Genomic DNA, 21,427 nt, shown 5'->3' on the forward strand with positions numbered 1-21,427 from the left:
AATCTGCACATTATTTTTACTTTTGCGGTGAAGTGTCTGTGTCACTCTGCAGTTACACCTCCAAAACACTAGTCAGCGGTGGAGGACTGTGTTAAGTGCTGTAAAGTTTAGTTGATTCAAAATACACATTAAATATGGCTTAATAGAGACAATGTCAAACACAAGTACACAAATCAGCTTCACTATAACTCGCAGCATTCACTGACAAACACTTGTCTTTATCTGGACACATTTCCCCCACCAATACAACATGCTAACGTTATTAGCACAAGCCTATGGCATTTTACATTGTATTTAACAAGCCTAGCATCTAGCAATCTTTTCCTCTTCTCATATAAAACCAGGGACAACAGCAACATTTAACAAAGGTAACGGCACACAATTTGGCTCCATTACAACTCACAACATTCACCGACAAAACAACTGTCTTATATTTAACACGTTTGCCAAGCAAATACAACATGCTAACGTTATTAGCGCCAGCCTATGGCATTTTACATTGTTATGAAGCCAGGATAAATCCCTAAGTATAAATCCCTGAAGGATAAATCACACACAAGACTTAAAATGCTATTTTAGTGGAGGCTTTATTGTCTTCACAATTTATTGTTTCTTATCTGTGAAATACAAGTAAATACAAGCTTCGTTTCCACTGAGGGAAATGGTGTCAGTATACAGAACCTGACAGGAGGTCTGCGTCACCGTGACGCGGAGCGTGAGGGTGGGCGAGTTCAACTTTCTGTCAACCTCGCAGGTAACTTAGCCTGTCCCCCACCGCAGGAAATAATGGATTAATCCTGGAAAGCTGTTGATGTAGCACTTTTCTCCTTATGAAAGTAACACGGCGATTATTCAGCTAATGAGAATTTGGTCGGACGAGAGCATAGCGACCAAATAATCAACCAGTCGACCAGGAGACTACAGCCCTATTAAGTAGAATAAAGTATAAGGTCAAGTAAACCCAAAATGTGATGTCCTCATATGAGGACGCAGGGTCTCAGTAGCCTAGGTTAAATCTGAGGCAGTGTTACGAGAATATTTTATGATACTGAGGTTTCAAGAAGGTGCTTATCCATTTAAAAATGCTTTGAGTTCATTATCAGAGACAATGAAATCAAATGTACCCACTCATCTAGATTTTAGATCAAATAATTATAATTTGCAAGTGTCAAGGGAGCCTCAATACTGAGTGAGTGGCACTGTCAAGGTTGTGTAATCCAGCCTTCCTAAAAGCAAATTTGCACTTCCTAGGATAGCAGGGGAATGACATGCTGTACTGCTGTGACTGGCTAGTACTTGTTCCTTTGTTGGTTGGATTGGTTAGGTTTCAGCAAAAGGAATGAGACTGGTTAGGGTTAGGGTAAGAATGTCGGGTAAGACAATCAGAGGCAGAGTAGGGCAAAGTAGGGCAGGTCATTCCTTCACTAAGAAACACATATTAGCTTCCTAAGAGGTAAAACTCAGGCTCTTCCTGTCACATAAAGCTCCCCTTGCATTTTACTTCATCGTCTCTGTAAACAATGGAAGGGAAAAAAAATCATGTAAGTCAATGCGGCGCTCCGAACAGTCCATAAGCACTTTGTTTCTCTGATCCCCATCATCACCTCATCCCATCCTCATCCCCACATTGTACACATTCAGCGTAGGACACGCGGCAGCCTGATGGATGGGCCTGCTTCAAACCGAGCAATGAAACAATTATTCCTGCACTCCATCTCTGTCAGGACTCCGCTGAAAGAGTTCACTGTTCAAAAAGAAAAGGGCCTATAACTCAAACCAGTGATCATTTGAATAACAGTTTTGTGTGTGTATGTGTGCGCATTTTCATCTTTCGGGGGCTTTCAACTATAAAAAAAAAGAAAAAAAAAAAAAGAGGAATATTTAGTTTAGAGGGTTGAGAAGTTCAGAAGCTATGAATAAATATGAAGAAAAGAAAAGCAGCTACTCAGAAACTCCGGTGACACATGTTCAGAAAAAGTTAGAGGCCAATGTTTTGCAGTAATTAAAAAAAAAAAAAAATCAAAGTTATCTGCTCTAGAGTGTTTACTGTTGTCAGCCATGCTTGGGTCAGGCCATTAGATGCAACTTTTGAAAAACTATGCAGCTGTTTTGACGGACAAATGGAGTTTAATGAAGACTAGTTTTTGGGTGTCTGAAAAGAAGGACTTATTTTAATTCTTGCAGACCAAATGCACGTACTAACGCTTCTAGAATCCAAACAGGGAGCGAAGAAGAATCTCGAGAAGTATGTGACCTTTTGACCCTGAGATGTGCACTCACAAAAAAGTTGTTTTAACACAGGTGAGCTGACTCCAGTCAAAAAATGGCTTCACTGAGTCAACTGTGTAAAAGCACATCCTATCTGCTGATGCCATTACTCTAGCAGAAAGTGAGTTTGCTGCCACTTCCTCTCATAGATGATTGTTCCAAAAAAAAACAGCAAAGAGCAGCATTTTATTCAAACAATGTCACTGCGAGCTCATATACACTTCCACAACCTGCATAATTAATCTGGAGGCAGTTGCCTGTTGCTGTGGAAGTGTTATGTGTTAATTATGAATTACTGTCAGGTAGCGTGGTCAACGCAGCATCGTTACTACAGAATTAATGAAGCTACTTAAAAAAAACGAAGGTAATTAGTGAGTTAGAGGGAAAGAAAGAGGGAAGCTGCGTGGGAGAAAGAAATAAAGAGAATGACTCAGAAAGAAGTGTGACCTTTTTTCATGCCCGGACTGCAAATGCACAAAATTTGTTGATGTCGACCCAAATTAGCAAAATGCAGGTGATGTGACAGGTGATGCTATAGGTGTGTGTTACATTCAGGTAACTGTGCTGCTCTGCGTTAGTTGCCTCATTAAAGTTAAGAAATAAATACTCTTCTCTCAGCATCAGTGTCACAACAGCAGCTTGTTTGATGAGCATAAAGTGCTGAAACAAGGTGCCAACACAAAGTTTACTCTCTAGGATACTGCATCAAATTCAAAATAAACAGTACTTATATTGTGATCAGTATCAAGTGTCTGCAGGACAGTCTGGTCCAAAGCAAAGAAGATTAGTCCGGATTTAGAATAATACGCTTGATTCAAAGTCTTCATTCAAGTCTTCCCACTTATCGTGGGGGGTGGAGCCTATCCCAGCTGACATTGGGCGAGAGGCAGGGTTCACCCTGGACAGGTCACCAGACTGTCACAGGGCTGACACATAGAGACAGACAACCATTCATACCTACAGCCAATAAGAGTCATCAGTTAACCTAACCTGCATGTCTTTGGACTGTGAGAGGAAGCCTGAGTACCCAGAGAAAACCCACGCTGACATGGAGACAACATGCAAACTCTGCACAGAAGGACTCACCCATCCCAGGTTTGAACCAGGAACCCTCTTAAGGCCCATTTACGCTCAACGTTAAATACGGATCCGGATACGGACAGAGCCTTCTGTCCGTATTTCTGCACGTTTCCATAAAGCTTGCGGATACGGGCCAAACGGAGCAGTACCACCGGAAACTGCCGGGGCAGTGTTGCTGTCACTACCCGATACGTAGCTCTAGTGAGACACGAAGAAGAAATAACAATTCAATTTCTCTAATTGGCAGTACTAGAGAAAAGAATTCTCCGTCCTCCAGTCACAATGTATTTAACAGCCTCACCAACCACCACCTCCTACAACGCTGCCTCTGTTTTTGTCTTTTATGCAAGAGGTACATTATCAATATCTCCTCCACAGTCGCCATGTTTGTTTTTGAGTTTGTTGTTGTCATAAACTTTTGACGCTGGGCTGCCTCCTGGTGGATATATTGGTTAACATCCATGCCAACGTAAAGGGTGCATGGAAGTATGTGGGCAGTGACGGTAACATCGTTTGAAACGGACGTATACATTTTCGTACGTAAAGGGAGCATAAATGGGCCTTTACTGTGAGGCAACAATTCTAACCGCTGAACCACTGTGCCACAGATTCTAAGTCGCTGGTATAAATTCATAAGCTGCTTCCAAATTTCTTACCCAGTCAGCAGAATAAACGTTGGCATCGGTTGGCATCACTCATAGGTTGCTTGCAGTCACTCGGTTTTATCATTCTCTGTCCACTCTCTAAATTCTGAGGTTTTTCCAGGTACATGAACGCAGCGCAGGCAGAACTCTTCAAATGTTCTTTTATTTTCTCATCAGTAGTGCGTAGACTTTGAGTTTCAGGGTTAATAAATGATCAGTCGATCTGATTAGAGCTGATCAGATCACATAGTAGCGATGGCTGAGAGGAGCAGCTGCTACAGAAGTAAGTGAATGCAAAAATTAAGACCCCGCACAATCAATGGTTAAAATTCACTTTCACTGCGCCTGGTGTTCTGCTGCTCTGCCTTTGACCAGAGTACACTCTGCAAAAATACAAAATCAATGCATGGAGCAGATGTTATTATGGCAACCGCCACAAATAAATGAATGTTTGGGGAAACCCTGTATGAAATGTCCAAATGTAGCGTATCCATAGTTTTCAGAAAACTACAAAGCCAACATTTTCTTCTCTCGTCTCAGCTGCAAATTTCCCATGTAACCGTAAAGTGGAGCAGTACCAAGCCCAGTAAACTAATGAACAGCCTCCCTCCATTTCATGTGAAGTTCTTTGCCTCTGCAGCATGTATTGAAAACATTTATGCTTAAGAATAATTTTGGTCAGTGATTTGCACCGTACCTTTAAAAGGGACACTGCAGTGATTTAGTGTTGCAATTCCAAGTACAAAATTGGGATATTCCTAAGAGGCTAATTACATAACCACAAGTCAAAATCAAAGCAGATATCGTAACTTTTAATCCATTGTGAGCTCTAAATATGCTGGATCCTACATTTCCCACAATGCAACTCAACTGCCTCTTTGATTATAAACTCTCAGATTTCTTATGCACACTTCCTTCAAAGCCTTCACCTCCAGTTTGTAACTAGAGATGCACCGATACCACTTTTTCCTTCCTGATACCGATTCCGATCCCTGAACCTTAGGTATCTGCCGATACCGAGTACCAATCCGATACCAGTGCATAAAAAAAACAAAAAAAAATGGCTGGGATATGAATTGTTTTATGTCTCAACTCCTAAAACTCTGTGTAAATATTAAGAAATAAATACATAATAGTAGAATGAATGCCATAAAATTGTTTTTATTATTATTATCCAGTGTTGACACAGATCAAGACACAGGTTAAAGTGCAGCCACACAATTTGGTAAAAAAGACATTTTAAAGGCTACAGTAGAAAGCTTAAACTCCGCTCCGTTTCCGTTTCGTTTGCCTGTAGCGTGCGTATGCGCAATGACATGAGGTATTACGTGGTGTCGGATTGGTCATAGGCTGTACTCGCCGATAACCCATTTTAGGCAGTATCGGAGGCATTTCCGATACTGGTATCGATACTGGTGAGTGCACAACTCTATTTGTAACACAAAGTCTCTGTTGGATATTTAATTTTTTTCAAGGCCAATCTGAGATAAGCCCTTTTCACACAGAGCGCGCAAAGCGCAGACCTCTGCCGACGAACCCATTCATTGTGTATGTGTTACCGCGGCGCAAGAGCGCACCGCTTTGCCGCCGAGCTGAGCGGCACGCGAGAGGGCGCATGCCACGGAGTCTGCGCGCCGCCAGCCTGCGCTCTAATTGAGCATTTTTTAATTTCACCGCAACGCACTGTGACAACACCTCGGCGCGTCCATTAGCAGAGAAGAGCCTGAAGTAGACCCGGAAGCGGTCACCATGGAGCTGTAGCTCCTGAACGAGCCTGTACTCCCCCAAATCCTGTCTTGTGCGCCTTGCTCTCCGCTTGCTCTGCGCCCTACCTCACGGTGGGTGCCGCGAAAATCGCGCTCTGTGTGAAAGAGGCTATAATCCTGATGACTTCACAGTGACATCATCAGGATTATTTGTTTAATCTTTTCAGACAGGGGAAGCTTCTCCACAGCAGGTATAAACATCTTTGTTCACAGGCTGGGTAATGCTCCTCATGATGAGTAAGCTGAACTTCATGTGCAAAATAGGTGGACTGCCCCTTTAAAGCTCAGATTAAATAATGAATAATGATTTTCAGTTGACTAGGATTTTACAGCAGTAAAGAGAAGACACAAATCATCGAAAGATGTAAACAAAAATAGAGCATAAACATTATAATAAGATTCAGATATTTGCAGCAGAAATCAATGAATAAACAGTATGGACTTTTACATACTTACGCTATGTACTTACAAAACAACAAAACAAACCGTTTGTAAATACAGATATAATTAAGGAAGCATGAGAAATAGCTAATTCCTCATAGTATTAGTAATGTTCAAATTAGTGTCAAAATATTGATCGAAAAGAAGGTCATACAGAACACACTGAGGCATACCCGTCTTTAGGCGATGACTCACACAGCTACACTTTTTTTCCCAAACTCCCTAAATAATAGAACATCTACAGACATTTTTCTTAAATTCTGCAACTTTCACCAAAGTTTCCAAAAACATAAACAGTCACTGAAAAGATACGTTGCCCCGAGCAACATTTTCTCACTCTGATGGTTAAAGAAAAGGCTTTTTATTTTTTCAACAAAAATAATGATGTTATATCTGTGTCACAACAAGTCCTGGAAAGTGAAAAAAAAAAAAATCTCGTAAGTCAGTGCCTTTCAAAACTCTTCTCCTCATGTAAGTTAACTGGTGACTAAATTTGGCCGTAGGTGTGAATGTGAGTGTGAATGGTTGTCTGTCTGTTTGAGTCAGCCCTGTGATAGTCTGGTGACCTGTCCAGGTGTACCCCACCTCTCGCCCAGTGTCAGCTGGGACAGGCTCCAGCACACCCAACAGGATACGCTGTTATGGAAAATGAATGAATGAATGATCCTTAAAAAAGATAAAGCTGCTTATTACTTTCTTAAATGAAAACTATATAGAATATAGTTGTTGAAGAATGACACAGAGGTTATTCAATTTGAACAGAGCACTCAATAATGGTGGGAAAACAGCCTTTTAAATTGTCTGAGAAAACTTGTTTGGACAAAATTGACATCACAAATTAGACACTGTGCTGTGTATAATGTGCTTTTTTTACTGCAAACATTGCAGCAGGACAAAGGAATGAAGGGTAGGACAGATGTAAATGCATGAAACAGGTTCTCTGTAGTGGCTCCAGCTGAAATGAAAAGTTAAACAGAGGCAATCTGTGGGAAAAGTGATGAGACAAAGAATCATGAAACAGAGGGCTGTTAAAACGGAACTCTCTGTGCCTCGTAGAAAAATGCTGCGTGCTCATTTCTGGGCTCTAATCCCGTTAGTGGCCGGAACCGACTTTCATTATGGGGACATTATCAGCCTCTCCACACATATGGCAAAAAAATATGTGCAGTAACACGATTTCTATTCATCAGCCCACTAACGCACACAGCCACCTCTCTCCACCTCAACCTTGTCACGTTTTTGTGGAGGCAGACTGTGAACCAAAACAGCAGTTTCTGTGATTTACTGTATCTCTGGGAGGCGAATAAAGACAGTTTTTAAATAGACAAAGACAAAAACATATTCTATGCTACTGCAGAAATGAAAGGAGGCTTGTGATGAGCTTTGTTTAAAATCTGGCACTTTCTCCTTCAAGTTTTATGTTTTAACAGAGGTGTTAGTTTCAAGTGCACTTCTGGTTTTTCAGTTGCCTTTGAGCCTCAAACAATGCACATCCATTAAATCATCAAATTAACTGTAATGTGTGTCGTGAGGTCTTCACAGATCTCACAACTCTCCCTTCCTCTAATGAAGATTTTGTATGAAAGAAAAGAAAGCTGAACAGCCAACACGTTCTCATCCCAGGTCATCAAATATCGGCGCTCCCAGGTCGTCAAATGCGGATGTTTTCTCCTACCAACACCAAAGAAGTCCTTTTGCATCTCTGAAATGCACTCTTTGACATTTGTATGTGATGCACAGCTGTCTGCTGGGTGAAAGTTGTTGTAATATGTGGTCAAAGTTGTTAACTGGCCGTGGTTAGTTCTAGGCAACAAAATGACTTGGTTAGGTTTTAAAATAAACATCATGTTTTGGGTTAAAATAAGTAAAAAACATGCCATTAATATGTTATGTGAGGGATGTAAGTGTGCCACAGATGGATGTTAGGTACGTTACCTTAAAACAGCAGGGATTTTGGTCTCACATGAGACATGATCAGCAGGCTCCTGGCTAAAAGTCTATGTTTGTTTTGAAAAATCCTCTGTTTCCACTTTAAGTGAAAAGACAATCAACTTGACTTTGACATATTTATAAGGCCCGTTTCCATGCAAGAAGTTCCTGGTACTATTTGGGGGGCAGGAACTACTACAGGAACGTCCTCTCGCTCGGCCCTCTCGACCGCCCTGTCTCCACTGAGAGGGCGGAGTAGGAGGAAGGTTCCTGTAAAGTTACCGGGCTCTGGATGTGGCGTAACCGTTGCGCGACCATTTTAAAATGCCAGCAATGCCTGGACCTCTTCGTCAGTCCATTTGTCGTATGATTTGTCTTCCATTTCTTGCTTTTCTTCTTACGACTCCTTTTAAAAATGCGACTCCTCGTCTGCTGAGTTTTAAAAATGCCGGCTATTTTGCAACTTTTTGTTGACGTCACATCCCGCCTTGAGTATATCCAGTCAGCACCAAGTAAACCCCAAGCCTCAACCAAGAGTTTTTCAGGGCCGTTCTGAGTATCTACTCCGAGGCAGGGACTTGTTTAGCCCCTGTAAAAGTTCCAGAACTCTGTCCTTCGGGGGTGGTTCCTGCGGTGGAGACACGCATCAACGGCCCCGGCCCCATAAAATTACCCCGAAGTTCCTGCGATGGAAACGGGTCTATAGATGCAGTCACTAGGGCTGCCCCCTAATGGTCTACCAAACATTAGTCGACGAGAAAGGTCATTAGTCAGCAAGATTTCATTGGTTGCTTAGTCCATGTGGACCATGTGGGAATTTCATTTGAAAGGACAGACACAGGAAGTGTCCACGCTCAACAGTCAGAATAGGAGTCAGGTTAATTTCCAGGGCTGGTACCTGCGGTTATTCCACAGGCTAGTTAATAACATGTCGGGCAGGAAATCCAAAGTGTGGGATCATTTTGAGAAGGTGAAGGACGAACCCAAGGTGATATGTAAACTCATCTTCATTGGTTGACTAAAAACATGACGTATCATCTGAAACATGGAAGTAGCTACATGCCCATTAGCCCACAGCGTCATTAACAGGCGGCTCGCTCAGTGTGTGACGTGCACTTGTAGAGGAAAACAAACACGCATGAATATGGCAATTAATCGCGGCCGGAAAAGTTACCGTCTCCCTTTTAATTTACCGCGGAATTAACCGACTTATCGCATATCGTAACAGGCCTAGTCATTGGTACGGTTTTGTATTTCTCTGTTTTTTAAAGTGCTCTGTCCGATAAAGCAGAAGTATGCTATATAAACACAGTCCATTTACAATTTAGTGCCTCGAATTTTGGAAATGCAGCAGAACAGTGAACCTAAACAGAGCTAAAGTATACCAAGGAACATCTTTATGGGCAAACAGAGGAGTGGTCTTCAATGCTCAAGTCAGTCACATGACCTCAAACCAACGTCTCACCATGCGTCTCACTGCTGACTAGAGGCGAAAAAGATCCAGAAACAAGAAAGAAGTGAAGATGGCTGTAATTTTTGTCTGAATAGGGTAATCATGACTAAGGATATCACCGCCGACAGTGGAACACAAGCGTGCAGCTATGTGACTTGTTCATTACAATGGAGAGCAGAGCTGATACTGAAATGATTAATTAACCAGCAGAACTTCACCTTGGAACGTAACCTAAGCTCACTCTTTAATTATAAAATGAACACCTTCCTCCCTGCCTTCTGAATGAAAGAAATTAACACGCAGTCTCATCCAACAAGCCGCTGCTGCAGACAGCTCTCCAGCTCTCTGTCCAAATGTTGTATAAACTTGTTGGAATGGAAGACGGGGTTTCAAAGTTGAACATAATAGCTTGGCTGCTGTAATGTATTGCCGAGCCATCTAGTCATCAGTAACTTACGTACATCGGAGAGTAAAAATGGCTGCTAAGTGGTGCAATTTATTCAGTCTTGTCACATTCAATTCACCACTTTTCACATTTTGCTGTTCTTGTCATACTCTTAGTGTTGGTAATTGCCTCCACAATGAGAATGCAAATTTGGAAGTCAAACAGGCAAGAGACACCTGGCTCCTCACCTCACACTCACAAAGAGGAATCTTTCAAATGAAGATACGATCTCAATCAATGTACATCCGGCTTGTCAGAGTTAAATGTCTGTTTACTCCAAAGGGAATTTGACTCTCCCTTGACAGCAGATATTCAGCCCATTATCCTCCTCCTGTGCTGAGACAAATTGTCGGAAACACTCAAAGAAAAAGCGGTTCTTCAGAACACACGACAGAATAAAGTTACAGGTTGACTTTGAAGGACGTCTGACGCTCTGAGTGCCAGGATTAAATTGAAGCATAAAGGTGCTACAAGATGGAAAACCCACACACACAAACACACACACAACAAATGGCAACTTTTTGTTTATGTGAATCGAAGCTTGCGATATAAAGAACTATTTTTTTCCCCTTCACTGTAGATTTATTGATGATTCGCTGTCCAAACAATCAAAACGTGCTCATTGGCTGAGCTGAAATGTAACAAAACAAACTCATGAAGGACAGTTTTATATGTTCAACACTCAAAAATCATGAGCATGAACTAAAGAGAAGTAAACCTGATTTATTGTAATTTGGGTAAACTGAACCTTTAAGCTCTTTTCACATATGCATGACTCATATTTTCTGAGGTTATAACAAGAGTAACAGCGTGGCTGCAGGAGTGAATAACAGTCACAACCGGTCCACAGACTTTAGGTCTGATTACAGGTTGGCGTTAACAGCTCTCAACAGCACTTTCACAAGAAGTGTTAATGGACGGATGTGATCCAAATAATGGAAAGTCGGCTATTAAGGTTGCGAGTCACTGGTGAGTAAAATCACATTTTTAATGCAGTCCTGTTGTATAATAGAAGACATCTCCTGCCGCCTTCATAACAGAAACATAATGATCTACAATAGACCTAATTATTGTTTCTCATGCACAAGGTAATGGGATTTGTTAAAGCAGCTACAAGGAGTTTTCAGCTGGTTATGAAACAGTCTCGATTTAATACTGATGCTTCTATATGACTTGCATAAGTAAACAAGGCCATCTGCAAGATGATTTTGTTTCTTTCTTTATAGTTATTCTTAAAGGCTGTCTCCGGGTTTGATTACCTACGAAATCAGATGAAAGGATTTATGGCACACAGACATACATTTTCACAGGCAATGTTTTGCAGTGAGTAGTTTGTTAGCCAGTTAAAATGAAGCAGGAGATTTTTCTTTAGAGAATTTGTGATGCTGTAGTTTGTGGTTATGGCTGATAATCGAGCAGTAATAGCAGAGAAAAAGAAAAGAATTGACCGATGTGTAAAAAAGGTGAAAGGGACAGTGACTGAGCGTGAACATGAACCAGACTTTGTCAATCATTCAACAGACTGCACAACAGTCGCAAAGTTTGAAAGGATTCAAAACTGAGTCATCGTCCTCTTAGACAGGTATGAAACATGTCTAACTTTAGCTTTCTCAACTAAATTACTAGTAATACTAGTAACTAGTACCAAATCTGTTGTAGGCTTGCATGTAAGCTAGGTGTAGAAACAGTACTAAAACAAAGTTGGCTTTGTTTCACCATCATCATCTTGCAGTTATTAATCTCACATAGCTACAATTAGAAAGAATAATACCACCTTGCTTTGCAGCTTGCAAAAAGCTGTGTTTAAAATAAAATAAAAAAAAGATAGTATTATGACAAGTTGCATCTTTATTTGACTCGTTTCAAAGACAGGCATGTGCTTGCCAGTTCAAAATCTTTAAGACACGAGGTAGCTGCACTCTAATGCCATCTTCATTTCAGGAAATACTACCCTTATCGTCCACAGAGGCTGCCACAATCGGCACAAAATGAAAGTTCCTTGTGGTTACTTTACAACCAAATCGCCAAACAAAAATGTTTGGCATTGTACAATGCTGCAACTCAAGGATGCATTATATATATATATATGTCATTATGCAGCAAACCTAATGTTTCAGCAACACTGGCTAACACGTAGTTAGGTTTGGGCACAAAACACACTTTGTTATTGTTGGGGAAAGATCATGTTTTGGCTTAAAAATACCTGATCTGGGAGCACAATACCATGACCTTACTCTGCTGTTTCTGTCGACAGATACTGGGAGTTGGCCAGTAGGTGGAGTTGGAAGGGTCGTGTGGTTATACCCAGAGATGGCAAGTAACGAAGTACAAATACTCCGTTACTGTACTTAAGTAGATTTTTCAGGTACTTTGTACTTTTAGAAGTATTTATTTCTCTGACGACTTTTAACTTTTACTCAGTTACATTTTCAACATAAATATCGGTACTTTCTACTCCTTACATTTCCCAAAAAGGCTCGTTACTTTATATATATAGCCTAAGCCTATATATTTTTTATTTTTTGGCGCCGCGACACCAATGGGCGTGAACTGTTTTGGGTTTTGAAAGACGCAGGAGGAGACACGGCTGTCTGTGTGTGTGTGTGCGTGCGTGCAAGCGTGCGCTTGTGGTGTGTGTGTCAGAGCAGGTCTGCCACTCCGCCCACACCTGTTACACCACTAACGTTAGAGCAGCTGCACGAAATGGACGACAGTGAGGATCCCACACAGTCACAGGAGCAGTCCGTCGACGAGCAGCACCCATGGCCTTATTTAAAAGAGCTTTTTGAGTTTGTAGGGTGCTAAAAACAACTCCGGGCGAATGCGTTGCATCTTGTGCAAACCAAAACACCAGGAAGTATTGGCGTTCAAGAACAGTCCGTCAAACCTCAGGAAACACATAAAGGTAAGTCATTAGCGCTAGCTACGTGTTAGCTAGTTAGCTTGCACTAACGTTAGAGCGCTCAAAGATAAGCGCTTGCACGAGCAGAAGGCTAGGTTAGCTACCGTTATCAGACTATGCTGAAAGCTGGCTAGCATTAACGTTAGCTGCCACAGTCGGTTTGGGTTTGAGCAGAAACGGCCGAAATCGCGCTTTTTTTCTACTAGTCAGCTGTAACGTTATGACCAGGGCTGCACATAAGCTGGTGCTCAGTACTCATGAGCGCTGAAAATATTAAAATGAGCACCACATCCAAGTGTGTTAGTGCTCATTTGAGTACCTAACATTTTACAGTGCAGACATTATTGCTATGAGCGTCTAGATTAACATGAATTCATGTTCTTGTTCTTAGGGATACAAACATTGTCTGGGGAAATGATTTTAGGTAGGTGGTGCTACTGTTAAAATTCAAAAAAGGTAAACAGTACTGTTAACAGCAGTAATGTTATAGTGAAACTTGTGGGGTTTTTTTCTTTTTCATTTCATGAAGTCAGATGTTAATCTGTAGGTTTTATTCAATTGCCAATTTTGTATTGAATCTTATTTTATCAGAAAAAATATCTGAATCATGACTCAGACATGAAAAAAATGAGCGCCACCAAGAAACAACCTCTGGTGCTCCTTGAGAACCAGATCAAAATTGTTGTGTGCACCCCTGGTTATGACATAAAGCTTTCTTTTTTTCTCACTTTCTTTTATTGTATTGTTATATTTTTTTAAATTATGTTTAATATGCTTAACACCCTAAAACTCACTCCCCTCACATCTATATGTACATTCAAACAAAGTGGATCGTAACCGACTGTTGCACCTGTTAAATACCACTTATAACCCCACAACCCTTCCCTACCTCCTCCTCCACACCTCCATCCATACTCCCTCGTTTCCTCGCCCTCCCATGCTCTCAGTCCCTCCTTTCTCTGTCCATCCCCTTCTCTTGTATGCTAATTCTGTTTCTTCATTTGGTTTTGTATCCCCCATAGGCCTTGACTACATCAAAACCCACCTGAAGGAGCAGAGTAGTGCAGCCCAGTCAGGTGACTCTCTGTCGTCGGTGGAGGAGGAGGACTTGTTTTCGACAATCAAGCAGACAGATCAATGGGACGGTAACACCAAGCAACTAGAGTCCTACCTGGCCAGTCCAACTGATACCATGGACGTCCTGAAAACATTTCCATCTGTGTGCCACCTGTCTCTTAAGCTCAACACACCACTACCTGCCTCAGCTGCCTGTGAGAGGCTTTTTAGCACAGCAGGAATGATATTTAGACCCAAGAGGGCTAAGCTACTTTCTGAGAACTTGGAAAACCTGCTTCTCATGAAGCTCAACAAAAGGTTTTGTTAGATTTGTTTTGTTTATCATGCCTTCACATTAGACTCGCATAGAGGGATGGAGTGATGCAATGTAGAGAGATGGAGAGGGGGTCTAGTATGTGTTGTGTAGGTGTAAACATAGTGAGTTACTGTTCAGAGGAGCACAGGAATTGTGTCTTAATTGTGAAGGGTTTTTCATTGACTGAATGCACAGTGCACAAATTTGTTTTGTCTTTTCATTTTTTATTAATTTAATTGGCAGGGACATAATGGCTAGAGAAGCTTAGTTATTTTCATCTGTAGTCCCTGGGTGTGTCACTCACAATAACACAACACCTGTACAGTGAGAAACAATTGTTGCCTGATGTGCTATTAAAAAAAGTGCTATTAAAAAGGTTGATTAAGAGTTGGGCATATGAGCATGATTTGTGACACCATAGTTTAGAAGCTAATCCTGGTCCAAAATTCAATGTTCAGAAGTGTGATGTGTTAACCTTAAGTGTACAATACAAATGCCTAAAGGACTATATAGTGAAGTACATTAGGATACTAGGCAGGTAGTGTTTGTTCAAACAATAACATTGCTAAAGTAGATTCCATATAAATTATCCTGTGTTTAATAGCTTTGCAGCCAGTGAATCGTGCAATAGAAATACTTTTTACTTTTAAAAGTACTTTTGAGTACATTTCAGAGCCTGTACTTTTTACTTTTACTTGAGTAGATATTTGGATCAGTACTTTTTACTTTTACTCAAGTTGTTTTTTTACATAGGTATTTTACTTCTACTCAAGTAAGGAATCTGGGTACTTTTGCCATCTCTGGTTATACCTACCCATCTGGGCGGGGCTTCTAGACAGCATAAAGGGACCACCTTCCTTGCCAGATGGTAACAACCCCCACTGAAAAAGCAGCCATGTCTCTGTAAAAAACAATCACTTTTTGTGGTACTGTCCCAGTGGAAAAACAGTAACAGGTCGCTAAAACCACCAACGTTTGGTGCCTGAAAAGCAGTAGCGGCTCAAGTACTCCGACCTAGCAGCAGAATGCAGAGAGGGAGGCTGGGCTGCAACCATCCACCCCGTAGAAGTCGGATGCAGGGGCTTTGTGGGGAGGTCGGCAATCCAGCTTCTCTGAGGTGCCAGAATGTCTGGGACAAGCCTGAAGAAGGCTATCAAGGAGCTGGCGGAGGAGGCGGAGAAGGCGAGTTATTGGTTGTGGTTACCCAGGAAGGATAGGAGCTGGGGCGCAACACCCCAATGAGGGCAGCTGCAGGGGGTGGCGGGGAGACGTCCCCATCAAGCCATGCCCCCCCTCCACCAGGAGATGTACTGGCTAGGGGGTGAAACGTCCATGAACGGTGGTACCAGCTGACGACCCTGCAGCTGCCCCAAAGTGCGCTGGAGGAGGTGCAGCAGGCAGAGACGCCATGCAGGAAAACCATCACCTGTAAACTACAAAGTACGCGTCACTGATCATCCTTTGTTCCGTCTGCTGTTGCTTATCTTAACCAGCAGTGACCACTGATTGTCCATGATTTACCCCTGACAGCGTGTGATACGGGATTCTGTGTGTGTGTTTGTGTTGTATTGTCTGTTTTGTTGTACTCATGACTACTGTCTGTATCTCAAATTGCCCCCCTGAGGAAGTTAAAGTTTCTAGTTTGTTGATCTCTAACAGAGGTCTGCAGCTTGGCAGGCATCTTGCCAGGGGGACACTCCATCCACCATCCCCTCCACCTCCCTATGTCATATATTGTCATATATTACATCACTTTAGAAATACTGATATATATAGAAGGTGCAAATGTTATGTATTTATGGTTTGCAGAAACACACAATTCCAACATGGCAGCTAGGCTTTAAGCCACTTTATAAACAAGGCAGATCATGTAAATGAGCTGACTTGCAGTGTATGTGCTTCCTTCCTTACTTAAACGATGATAATAGCCTCAGTGTTTCCCCTCAGGTTACTGCTGAGGAGCTGAATATTCAGGTAGATGGCTAATAAGAATAAGTGGTGACTGTTAACTTTACTGATCTACAAGTATGATCTAGTATGACTGATACTCTCTTTTTATACATATTCAAACACCATATATAATGACTTTAAATACCACAGATTATTACTTCACAGCATTAATAAATTGAGAAAGAATTTCACTGGTATACGTCCCAAGCCAAGCGCAGCAGACGATTTCAAAATGAGCAGGCCTGATAACAGTGGACTGATTGTTAAATGGTTTTCTCTTCTCTGTCTGTTTAATGTAATTATTTTTTGGTAATTTATCAATTTTCGTTGGTGCTTTTCTGCATTTTCCAGTCTGCAAACAATAAATCAAGCTGCACCATGAAGCCCAAGAAAGAAATATTATTCTGTGCATGCCAGCTTCCCTCTGGATATTATTATGAATGAGCTTCACCTTCAATCCACTTTGAACAAGTCAGAATCTTTTGGGTTTTTTAAGGAGGAGGACGTCTACTGCAGGTCAAAGGTTCAATCTGGACTTTTAACCTCAACAGCCATATATGCAGAAATGTACTCTCATACATGTGAGGTGTTTTAGAGAAAAGCGTTCTCCCGGTGAAATATTTTGACTTCATATTTCCTGAACATGTCATTCCCAGGAGGATCTTGAATTTCAACAGAGTGAACAAACTCCTGAATGACATTCAGAGATGATTCTAAAAGTAGATATCTACAGTTTGAAAAAAAGTCACAGCTCCCCTGACGAAGTATATGACGGCACAAAATTAAAACACCTCTAAAACACAGATAATCACTATATTAGTTGAAAGAACAGTGTGTCTTTTAAAATGCCTAATAATGTATATTTTAGAGCTGTTCAAAGATTAACTCCAGGTAATGAGCCCTCTCAGTGATCTGAACTACACAAGGCTCCACTTTGCTGTCAGAGCCAGTCTCAAGGTTACCTAAATGTTAAGATATGGAAATGATATTAAGAGACAGGAACTTGGAACAAAAGCCTTGATAAATAATCTTTGCCTAAAATGCTAATTCCTCGCCTCTGGAAGAGGACCAACTGCTCTGACTCGGCCACTCCCCCGCCAAGGGCAGCAAAACAGAGCATCAGGAATCTGCATAACTTGTGCACAAACATATGGTGTGAGCTGGTTGAGGTTACTTTCAGAGTTCAGCATAATGCAGAAAACCACTTACAGGCTAAACTCTGTAACTGAGCAGTTTAACCACACTGGGATTTTCACTTTGACTTTTGTTGCGGTGATATTTCACTACAACAAAGATGGCAGAGCAATCAAAGTCAAGTTTGTTACATTAATTGGCTTCAGTTTAGTGAAGTCACAATACTGATGTAGCCGCATGGCTTACATGAAGGTACAAAATAGATTAACTGGACTTGAACACAGACTAACATACCTGCAAATGATTTTGTGTAATGTTACTAAGGTGAGGCTAAGATGCCAAATAACCTGAATAACCACCTAATCTTAAAACAAATATTTGGTTCAGTAAAGTTCATTTTTCTGAACAGCTAAACTTCACTAGTAGTTTGTACAGCAGATGTCCAAAAGAAGTAACACCATGTGGCTGTTTCCACCACAGGGAAGGATTCCAAAACAATCTGTCTCCGGGAAGTCTGACTCGGTGCTTTGCAATATGATAGTGCCTGAAAAACGGACCCAAAACACATGCTTCTTGTCAACCAGTGTTTGCCATTAAGTTAATTAAACCCACATATAACAGATATAGTGCTATATTGTCAATGTAGTATATTTTTAACCATTGCATGACCAATTTATACAACATACAACAACATTAAGTTGTCTGATAATCCCTCTAATCCTACTCAGAGTGCACTTCAGATCTCCACCAGGTGGCCAAGAAGCCGCCCGGGCTGAGTGCAGCTACTCTAGACGATTCTTGTAATTCCAGCAGATTTAGGGAAAAAAATCATCATCTATTTTTGACTTATTTAATTATGAGGATCAATGTATTTTAATAACTAACACACAGCCACAAATCAAAGAAATAACAAAAATAAACACAATTGAAACAGACAAAAACCTTTTAACTAGATAGCCTGATGTTTCTAAGACATGTCTTACAATGCACCTCATTAGTGATGCAAGCTGAGGTCATCGGGTGTTTTGGATCTTTCAACATCAGACACCCTCGCCCAGGCGATCCAGCCAGGAGTGATCAGGCTCCAGCTTGTGTGGTCCACGGATCACCCTGCTTGAGTAACAGCTATCTCGATGCCTTCTCTGCGGCATCAGTGATTTTCCTGATGGCTCTCCTTCTTGGCAGCTTTAGTGCCCTGACAAGCAACTGGCCTGCAAACCATCCATGGGGCTGTACTGTATCCTCCATTCCCTGCTTTCCCTCATACTTGGCCCTCTTCCTCTCAAAAGCCTCCTCTATTCATTTTTCTGAGGAAACCATTAACTCCTGCGGGACAACTTGCCTTGTTGACTGCGAGACCAGAACTTTGTCTGGCCTCAGTGTTGTCACTGCAATGGTTTCTGGGAATTTAAGCTGTTTCCCTAGGTCGACCTTCAGCTGCCAATCCTGTGCTGTTGCCAGAGGCCCCCCTGGCAGACTTGGGCGCTGTTGTGGCTTCTCCCCAGCCTTGACAAAAGTGATGGAGTGTCTTGCTGGATGTTGCTGCCCACTGGCTGGGATCCCTGTGTTGCTGACTTACTTATGGTATAAGCACAAATATCAAGGAAATATGATCAAATCAACAAAATCTGCAAGTCTTTGAAATTGGGCACACAAAAGACTTGCTTGCGTTGTAGTATGACGCCATGCGGAGGATGGAACAAGCCCTGGTTGCCACCATACCGCAGAGAACTGCAGCAATTGTCCCTCCCGGCTCCCTTACAGTCAAAATGGTGGCAAAGAAAACAAAAACTGGGGACTTACTCGTCTCATGACCTGCCTAACATAAGTGGATCATAGCGTATCGGGTATGGAATTAATCTGCAGATGCTCTGGTTCAAAGTCAGACAAAACATTTCTATAGATGTCAGTTTTTCACCCACAATGAAGGCCAACATGTGTCCCGCAACAGACAGTACGGCTTGCTGATTTTAGCTGAGTCGAATTCTGGGAAACTCCCCTATAAGCCAGTAAAGAAGAGCGAGGAGTCATCAGTCAATGACGATATAAAACAGCCAATAAAACAGGTTTTTCAACGACTGTGAATCACAGCAACCACAAGAGGTCCTTGAACATACAGTCATAAATGTGCACACAAAATACTAGCTGATTGGTCACATAGTTTGTCAGATCAGCTGCAGACAGGCACACACATGGCCGTACACATGATCCCCTTCAGGCTTATGCCAGGCGGAGATACCTACCATATTAGATCATCTAAAAACAACAACATAGGCTACTGTGAACTTTTAATAACCTGCTTTATAATGAATGCTGTTGCAGTTTTCTGTCTTTATATCGATCAGTCAGAGAGGTTGTGAGCTGTCATGCCAAACTGAGAGTTTATCCACAGTAAATGTGCTGGTCTGAGTTCGCTGATGATATCCCCATCTTTATTTAAAATTAAAATGCATTCAGTGCTTCACCAGTGAGATGGCATGTGTCAGCTCGTGTCAAGAGAAAACACACCTTGAGCTTTGTACCTCAATAAATAATGTTACACTGTTTTCTCTATTGGCACTGAAGGTTGCCACCGACCATAAATTAGTGAAGCAGTTTGACTGCATCTGACACAAATCATAGACAGAAGGGTTGATTTTTATCTGAGAAGTTTACAATCTGTATCACTGTAAAGCCATTTTAGTTTGTTGTGTGACAAGAGCAAAGTATTTCTGCAGTAAAGTCATTGTAAAATGGCAGTGAAATACCTGCTGGGCCTGAACGCCGTATAGGCTTAGCGGGGAGTTGTAGGGCTGTAATTAGGGACTGTATATTTGTGTGTGTGTGTGCGGTGAAGATGGGGGGTAGTGGTCCGACACCGCAAGCAGCATTCAAAACATCTGTCAAAGGATAAACCTCTGTCACTGCCTGCTGTGCAGTTAATAAAGTCAAGCTGTGACTAAATGAGATTTACCTTCCCTTTCTTTTCCATAACAACGTGCTTCAAACAGCATTTTACTGCTACAAAGTCAGATGAAAATGAGACTAATGTTTTACATAATAGCTGAGAGAACAAAAAGACTTCACAGAGAAGCAGAGGAGAGTAAAGGAGACGGACAAAAAAAGAAAGAGGAGATGATATAACAGGCGCAAAGTTGATTAGAGTGGATGCTGGTGGATGTAGCTTTAAAAAGAGCACACAATGGAAGTCAGCGATCAGCCACCTTTTTGTCTACCACCACATCACTGGAGAGAGAGACAAAGGGAAAATAAAAACCAGAGAATGGTGAGAAGTAAATACAAAAGAAAAATGAGAGGGAAAGGGAGTGAAAATGGAAAGAGACAGGACAGCGTTTACAAAAAAAATAAGGACACAGAAGGAGTGAGACGTGGTGGAGCGAGGCGGGTCTTTATTTACACTGTAGGATTTATGGCGTCCTGCGTATGCTGTGTGGCATGGGAGCCATCGCCTCCTGGCCGGAGGAAGCAACATCATTTCAAGCTCGAGTGCCCGCTGCGCCGTCAAGTGTCCTGCCAAAAAGCGCACGGCTGCAGAATACCAACAAAATCCACTGACCTTTTCCCCAACAACTGCTGTGTTCATCTGAGTCACAGCACAGAAAGGCCTCTCTCTCGTCACACTGGAGCCTCTGTCTCCCCGCTGACTCTAAACGCTCACAGCCAACATGACTCTCCCATCACAGCCGAGCATGTTACCGTCACAAAGAGGTTTTTCCATGATATGCCACCGATCTCTGAGGAAGAAATTAACGTTTTTAGGACATTCTCCCTGAAACAAAACGCACAAAGCTCACACGCTGTGGACGCAGATGCTGAGATGAAAGGAGCGTCACCACTTCAGCTGTGTTGTCTCCATTAAAGGGAAATTTCGGTTTATTTCAACCTGTCTCCTATCGTCCTAAATTTGTTTCAAGTGACTAGTGACATAAAAATAATAGTTAGCATGTTAGCCGTTAGCCTAGATACAGCCGGGGTGCATAGTAGCGTCAGACCTGTTAAAACGTAAGTGAACGGGCAACCTTCAAGTGCAAAGTTAGTCCACT

The sequence above is a fragment of the Epinephelus moara genome, chromosome 3 (assembly GCF_006386435.1).
Source record: "Epinephelus moara isolate mb chromosome 3, YSFRI_EMoa_1.0, whole genome shotgun sequence".
Classification (NCBI taxonomy): domain Eukaryota; kingdom Metazoa; phylum Chordata; class Actinopteri; order Perciformes; family Serranidae; genus Epinephelus; species Epinephelus moara.